Here is an 8,149-nt window from a genome sequence, read left to right as displayed (position 1 = left end):
TGAGCTTCCCCTTCTTGCCAAACCACATTATTCCATTCATGGAAGACACCTTTAGGAACACCCTGTCGCCAAACTCAAATTCCAAGTCTCTATGCCTAATATCTACATAGGCTTTTGGCGACTCTGAGCAACCTTAATCCTATCCCGAATCACCTTCACCTTCTATATAGATTGATAGACCAAATTGGGACTAAACATATCCTCCTCACCAAGCTCAAACCATCCAATAGGAGATCTACACCTCCTACTATATAACGCCTCAAAAGAATCCATACCAATACTAGAATGATTGCTATTATAGTAAGCAAACTCTACCAAAGGTAGATGCTTAACCCAACTGCCACCATAATCAATCACGCATGCCCAAAGCATGTACTCCAGTGTCTGAATAGTTCTCTCCGCCTATCCATTAGATTGTGGATGGAAAGCAGTACTTAGACTAACCTTAATACCCAATCCCTTCTGGAAAGACCGTAAAAAATGAGAGGTAAATTGCGTACCACGATTAGAAATCATCAAACACCCCATGCAGCTTCACAATCTCTTGAAGATACAGCTTTACAGAATCTTCCACCGAAAAGGTAGTCCTTACCGGCAAAAGTGAGAAAACTTGGTCATTCTATCCACGATGACCTAAATTGAATCAAAATAATTTCCAGATCGAGGAAGACCGATAGCAAAACCATATTAATCATCTCCCACTTCCATTTAGGGAACTCTATTTCTTGATGTAATCCACCAGGCCTCATGTGCTCAACCTTAACTTGTTGACACACCATGCACTTGGCCACAATGTCAACCACATCCCTCTTTATATCATTCCACTAATAGGTTTTCTTAAGATCATGATACATCTTTGTCGAACTAGGATGGACAACATGGAGCAACTCATGCGCCTCAACTAAAATCCTTTGCCGCAACCCATCGACATTCATAACACACAACCTCTATTGGTACCGCAAAGTACCATCACCACTAATCTCAAACACCACTACCTTTTTCCTACCAATATCACTCTTGATTTTCATCAAAATAGGGTGAAACACTTGCTTCTCCTTAATCTTTGCACTAAGATACATTGAACTACTTTTTGCACCATCACATCACCATCTTTAAAATCCAAGAGATGAACTCTGAGATTGGCTAGGCAGTGAATATCCTTTACCAATTTTGGCTTGCCTTCCTCCACATGAGCCAAATTCCCTATGGATAACCTTCTAAGAGCATTAGTGACCATATTATCCTTACTTGGGTGGTAGTGAAGACTTATCAAAATCCTTAAGAAGTTCAAGCCATCTCCTTTGCCTGAGATTAAGCTCCTTGTGCATGAATACATACTAAAGGCTCTTATAATCAGAAAATATATCCACGTGAACACCATACAGATAATGTTGCCATATTTTCAAAGCAAACACAACTGCCAATAGCTCCAAATCATGGGTAGGATAATTTCTCTTATGCACCTTCAACTGCCTGGAAGCATAGGCAATCACCTTCCCATGCTATAACAAAACATCACCAAGCCCTACCCAAGATGCATCACAATAAACCACAAACCCATCATTTCCTTTTGGTAGAGTCAAAATCAAAGCCGACATTTACCTATCTTTTAATTTCTTAAAACTCCCCGTGCACCCCACAGAGAAATACTAGGACAAATAAACCCCTTATCCAGAAAATCCTTAATTTTCTCCTTGAGTTTCCTTAACTCGCAGAGCCATTTTATACGGAGAAATAGATATTGGACGAGTGGTTGGAAGCAAATCAATACCAAACTCTATTTCTCTATCTGGAGGAACACTAGGAAGATCATCCGAAAAGACCTCGGGAAACTCATTAACTACTAAAACTGACTGCAAAAAAGGACTTTTCGAGTTAAAATCTTTAACCTAGACTAAGTGATAAAGACACCCTTTAGAGATTAACCTTTGAGCTCTAAGATAAAAAACAAATCTTCCCCTAGGAGCTAAAGAACAACCCTTCCATTCTATTTCCGGCTCACCACGGAACCTAAAGATGACCTTACGAGTCCTATACTCTAAAGACTCATAACAAGAATGCAATTAATCCATACCCAAAATTACCTTAAAATCCACCATTCCTAACTCAAATAGATCTACCAAGGTCTTTCTGTCACCAACAGATACCACATCCCCCTATAGACCCATTCAATAATGACCGAGTTTCCTATAGGGGTAGAAATAAAAAAATAACCTGAAATAATTTTCAGATTAAAACCAAAAGACACAGCTATATAAGGAGTCACACAAGAAAGAGTGGAACCCAGATCAAGCAAACAATATACATCACAGAAAAAGAGCTGTAACATACTAGTAACAACATCAGGTGATACCTCGGATTCCTACTGAGACGCCAAAGCATACAACCTCTTCCGACCAATACTAGAAATAGGAGCAGTAACAAAAGAATATGCCATACCACCAGGTTTAGGAGCAAAAATTAAAGCCACCAAAATTTTATTCGCCCCTGTAGCAACCTTATTAATCGGACAATCCTTAAGCTGATGGCCTACCTGACCGTACTTAAAGCACTTATCTCTACCTTTCTTACAGAATCCAAGATAAGGATGACCACAAGACAGATAAGAAGGGCATAAGGAAATTGACTGACCTTCACTCTCCTAAGATTGGGTAACCTGAGCTCAAGAATTATCACTACCTTAGTGACGCCTACCACCTGACTACTATGGGTAAGGATCACTGAGAACAGAGAAGGAACCCAAAATCCCCCACTTCTTTTTCTATCACTTTCCACCATCTCCACCACTCTGAGAATGCGCACCTCCCTGATAAAAAAATCTACGTCACTTCTCCTGCCTATCCCTAAATTTTACCTTTTTTCTCTTCACATTCTCAACCTACTGCATATGAATAGTCAACCTAGAAATATCCATATCCCTAATAAGAAAAATAGTCTTTCTCTCCAAAATCAAATCTCTATTCAGCCTAAAATCAAACTTCCTCATTCTCAACCTCATATCATACACCAAATCAAGAGCATACCTTGATAACTGATAAAACTTTAAGGCATATTCCCTTACAGACATCTTTCCATACTTGAGGCTCACAAACTTCTCCATCTTAGCTTCCCTTCACTCTTGAGGAAAGAAATGATACGTGAAGGCATTAGAAAAGGCCTCCTACATGTAATACCCTGCATGTTTTTAACCTAGGAAGTGAATAAGTATTCCTACGTATGAAATCTCCTATCCTGTGATTCATACTTGAGTACATGACTTATAATGAATATACTAGTGATAGGATAGATTATGATGCATTAATCATGTTCATATGAGTCACTTAAGGTAATACAGGCTATGAGTTTTTGAATCCATCAAGTTTTAGTGTTTGATTTTTCAAGGGTCATCTTTGAAAGAGTATAACTTGATGTTAATGTGGTATTTTGACTGATTTAGACCCATAAAGTTGTAGAAAATCGAATTAGCTTTCTAACAATACCAATTTTACCTTAATCCAATACCCGAGCGAAAAGTTATGCCCATTTTCGTGAGAGACAGCAAGCATAGACAATTGGTTAGGTGATGCCCAACCCAAGCATAGGAGATTGGTTAGACTTCAGTCAGTCATGTGATTCAGGAAAACCTCATGATCTTAGTCAGTTGTCAGATATCAGTAACATTCTGCCAGTCAACGAAATTCAGTAAGATTAAGTCATGCACAATCGGATATTCATGTCGAGTCCCTCCAGATGGGAGTAGAGGTTAGCATTGAGTGAACCCAAGGATGGGAACTCACCTGCCAGTTTAGGGTGTGTTTCTTAGTAGTCATTCTTGTGTTCCAGAACTACGTATCTAGCGTAGGTTGAGATATCTTAACCCGTCAGATTAGGGTTGATGAGGTGGCTTAACCCTTTAGTTTAGGGTTCCCACGTTCTCATTGAGTACCCGCCAAATAAGGGTCACTCACAGGCTGTCCTTACCCATGGCACGGTATTGACACCCCTCCATTCGGGGCAGATATTGGACCCCAGCTTAGCCATAACGGCATACATGGGGCATGTCGGGTAATCACTACCTCCCACAGTTTCATTATCAGTCTCAGTAAAAGAACTCAAGGCGTTCTTTATATTTTAGTATATATAGGACTGTCAGATACAGTTTTCTATGTTATTTGTTTTAGTATCAGTCTCAGTAAAAGAAATTTGGGCGTTCTTCAGATCTCAGTATATACAGGACTGTTAGATACAGTCGTCCATGTTAACAGTTTCAGTATTAGTCTTAGTAAAAGAGATCAGGGCGTTCTTTAGATTTTAGTATATACAGGACTGTTAGATATAGTCGTCTATGTTATCAGATTCAGTATCAGTCATGACAGTTATCAGTAAACCATGTATTAGCTTACAGATCATGCTATCACGTATTCACGGTCCCAATTTCTATATATATGTGTTTGCACTCCCACGTTCATATTAGTGAGTCAATTTTGTTTATGCATGAAACCCTTTATGTTCAGCCTACCTTCCTTGTATACTCAGTACTCTAGTTGTACTGGCGCATTTGCGCTATGGTGCTTTCTTTTCATGTTACACCATAGGTTCCGAGACATGAACTCCAGCCCAGCAGTAGCGATAGCATTCCAGTTGCAGAGACACAGTGAGTTCTCATTGATTCGAGGATAATATGATTTGATAAATTTATTTATTTCTTCAGTTTAGTTTTACAGAGTTAGATGGAGATATGTTCCTTCAACTCCTTATTCAGATGGTTTAGACTTTCAGATTTATGTTTAGATTTACGTTCAGATTGAGTTGTTTTGGGTATTTTCACCCACATGGTTGTATTTAGTTGAATCTTATAGCCTTACAGTTCCATGTATTCTACATTATTATATCATGATTTGCAATATACAGGTATAGATATCAGTCATGGGTTAGCTTATGGTCCCTCGAGGTCATGAGCACCGTGTAGCATTCCGGTTCAGCGAATCGGGGTGTTACAAACTTGGTATCAGAGCCTAAGGTTCAATAGAGTCCTAGGAAGTCTGAAAGCCGCATCTAGTAGAGTCTTGTACATGGGTGTATTGCGCGCCACATTTATGTGCGGGAGGCTATAAGATATTTTAGGAATAGTCCCTTTTCTTCATTATTCATGTCATACTAGTGAGCATAATTATAATTTAAACTCTCAGTCTAATCCATTCTTCTCTTATTCCAGACCATGGCCCCAAAGAGAAGAAACCAGCCAGCTCCTCATTCCAAAGATCCTTTGGGCGAACATGTTTCTCATGTGGAGTTTAGAGACGCATTTACCATGCTTGCTCAGTCTATGGCTGCACAGAATAAATGGCTATTAGTTATTCCGTCCAATCCAGTGTCCACTCTCAAAGTAACTAGGGTTCGAGATTCAGCTGGATGAACCCTCCATCTTTTCATGGGTCTAAGTCTGATGAGGACCCTCAAGAGTTCATTGACCAAGTCCAGAAGGTCATCAATATCATGGGTGTTACTTTTATTGAGAGTGCTGAGTTAGCCACCTACTAGTTACAGGATGTTGCTCATGATTGGTATAAATAGTGGAAGTCTGAGAGGTTAGATACTACAGGCCCTATCGAGTGGGAGAAATTTATCACAACCTTCTTAGACAGATTCTTTCCCTAAAAGCTGAGAAAAGCCAAAGTTCTTGAGTTCATCAACCTCAGGCAGAGGAATTTGACGGTTAGGGAGTATTCTCTCAGATTTACTCAACTAGCTAGGTATGCTCCTCATGTGGTTGTAGACAATAGAGCTAAGATGAGCAAGTTCGTGTCAGGGGTCAATGCTAGCGTGGTAAATGAGTGTAGGTTTATGATGCTGATCGGTGATATGACCTTAGCTAGACTCATGACCCATGCCCAGCAAGTAGAAGAGCAAAAGTTTAAGACTAGGGAGAGGCAGAACAAGAGAGTAAGGTCAAGTAATTTCAACTTTGCTCACCCCAAGTTAGATGGAGGAAACCGTTCACAGTTTTACTCCAAGTCAGCCATTATAGCTCCTTCCTCTGCTAGTGCTCCAGTGCCGAAGTTCAGAGATGGTAATAGAGATAAAGTGCCAGGCCCTATTGTTAATGAATACTCAGATATTTTTCTCGAAGATCTTCCAGGCATACCTCCCGAAAGGGAAATAGACTTTGGTATAGACCTTCTTTCGGATACTCAACCTATTTCTATTTCGCCATATAGAATGGCACCAGTAGAACTTAAGGAACTGAAAGATCAGTTGAAGGATCTCTTAGACAAGGGATTCATCAGACCCAGCGTTTCCCCATGGAGTACGCCAGTATTATTCGTGCGCAAGAAAGACGGTTCGCTCAGAATGTGTATTGATTATCGTCAACCCAATAAGGTAATGGTCAAGAACAGGTATCCTCTTCCCAGGATTGATGATCTATTCGACCAACTTCAGGGGGCCAGTTACTTCTCCAAGATAGACCTTAGATCAGGCCATCATTAGCTCAGAGTTAGAGAATGTGACATTTCGAAGACAGCTTTCTGTACTCAGTATGGTCACTTCAAATTTTTTGTCATGTCATTTGGTTTTACCAATGCCCCTGCAGATTTTATGGATTTGATGAACCATGTGTTTAAGAAGTACTTGGACATGTTTGTCATAGTCTTTATAGATGATATTCTGGTCTATTCTCGCACAGAGCATGATCATGCAGACCATCTCAGGATTGTTCTTCAGACTCTTAAGGATCACCAGTTATTTGCTAAGTTCAGAAAGTGTGAATTTTGGATAAGATCAGTAGCATTCCTTGGCCATATTATTTCTGGTGATGGAATTAGTGTAGATCCTCAGAAAACTGAGGTAGTAAAAAACTGGCCCAAACCCGTATCTCCATCAGATATTATGAGTTTCTTGGGTTTGGCTTTTTATTACAGATGGTTTGTTGAGGGATTTACTTCTATTGTATATCCCATGTCTAGATTGACTCAGAAAAAGATTAGGTTTCAGTGGTCAGATTCATGTGAGAAGAACTTTCAAGAGTTGAAGACTCGACTCACCTCCGCTCCAGTTCTAGCTATTCCAGATGGTTCAGACAGTTTTGTAGTCTATTATGATGCATCCAGAGTGGGTTTAGGTTGTGTCCTCATGCAGCATGGTAAGGTCATAGCCTACTTCTCCAGACAGTTAAAGCCACATGAGAAGAATTATCCTACTCATGATCTTGAGTTAGCAGCGGAAGTATTTTCCTTGAAGATTTGGAGGCATTATCTCTATGGAGTTCATGTAGATGTCTTCACAGACCATAAAAGCCTCCAGTATGTCTTTTCCCAAAAAGATCTCAATCTTTGCCAGAGAAGGTGTTTAGAGCTCTTGAAGGATTACTACATGAGTGTTCTTTATCATCTGGGCAAGGCCAATGTTGTGGCCGACGCTCTCAATCAACTCTCCATGGGTAGTATTTATCACGTTGAGGATAGTAAGAAAAAGATGGCTCAGGAGATCCATCAGCTTGCCATACTAGGCGTTCGCTTAGTCGATTTTTCAGAGGGTGATGTATGTGTTCATAGTAGTTCAGAGTCATCTCTAGTTTCCAAGGTGAAAGAGAAACAAGACAGGGATCCTAGCCTTGTCAAGCTCAAAGAGTCAGTTCAAAATCAGAAAGTTGAGGTTTTCTCCCAAGGGGGAGATGGTGTTCTTCGTTGTTAGGGTCGTCTATATATTTCAGGTGTAGATGAATTGAGGTAGTGAATACTTGAAGAAGCGCATGGTGCATGATACTCTATTAGTCCAGGGGCCACTAAGATATACCGCGACATGCGGAAGATCTATTGGTAGAGTGGGATGAAGAGAGATATTGCAGAGTTTGTCGCTAAGTGTTCTACATGTCAGCAGGTTAAGATAGAGCATCAGAAACCTAGTGGTTCCATGCAAGAGTTCACCATTCCTACTTGGAAGTGGGAAGAAGTTAACATGGACTTCGTGATGGGTTTGCCTAGAACTCGTCATCAGCATGATTCAGTATGGGTCATTATAGATAGAATGACCAAGTCAGCTTATTTCCTTCCTATTCGTACTTCTTATTCCGCCAAGGATTATGCCAAACTCTATATCAGGGAGTTAGTTAGGTTACATGGTATGCCACTATCTATCATCTCAGACAGAGGTACCCAGTTCACTTCTCACT

This window comes from Capsicum annuum, chromosome 2, assembly GCF_002878395.1.
Source record: "Capsicum annuum cultivar UCD-10X-F1 chromosome 2, UCD10Xv1.1, whole genome shotgun sequence".
Classification (NCBI taxonomy): Eukaryota; Viridiplantae; Streptophyta; class Magnoliopsida; order Solanales; family Solanaceae; genus Capsicum; species Capsicum annuum.
The sequence above is the reverse complement of the archived record's forward strand: the minus strand, read 5'-3'. Positions refer to the sequence as shown.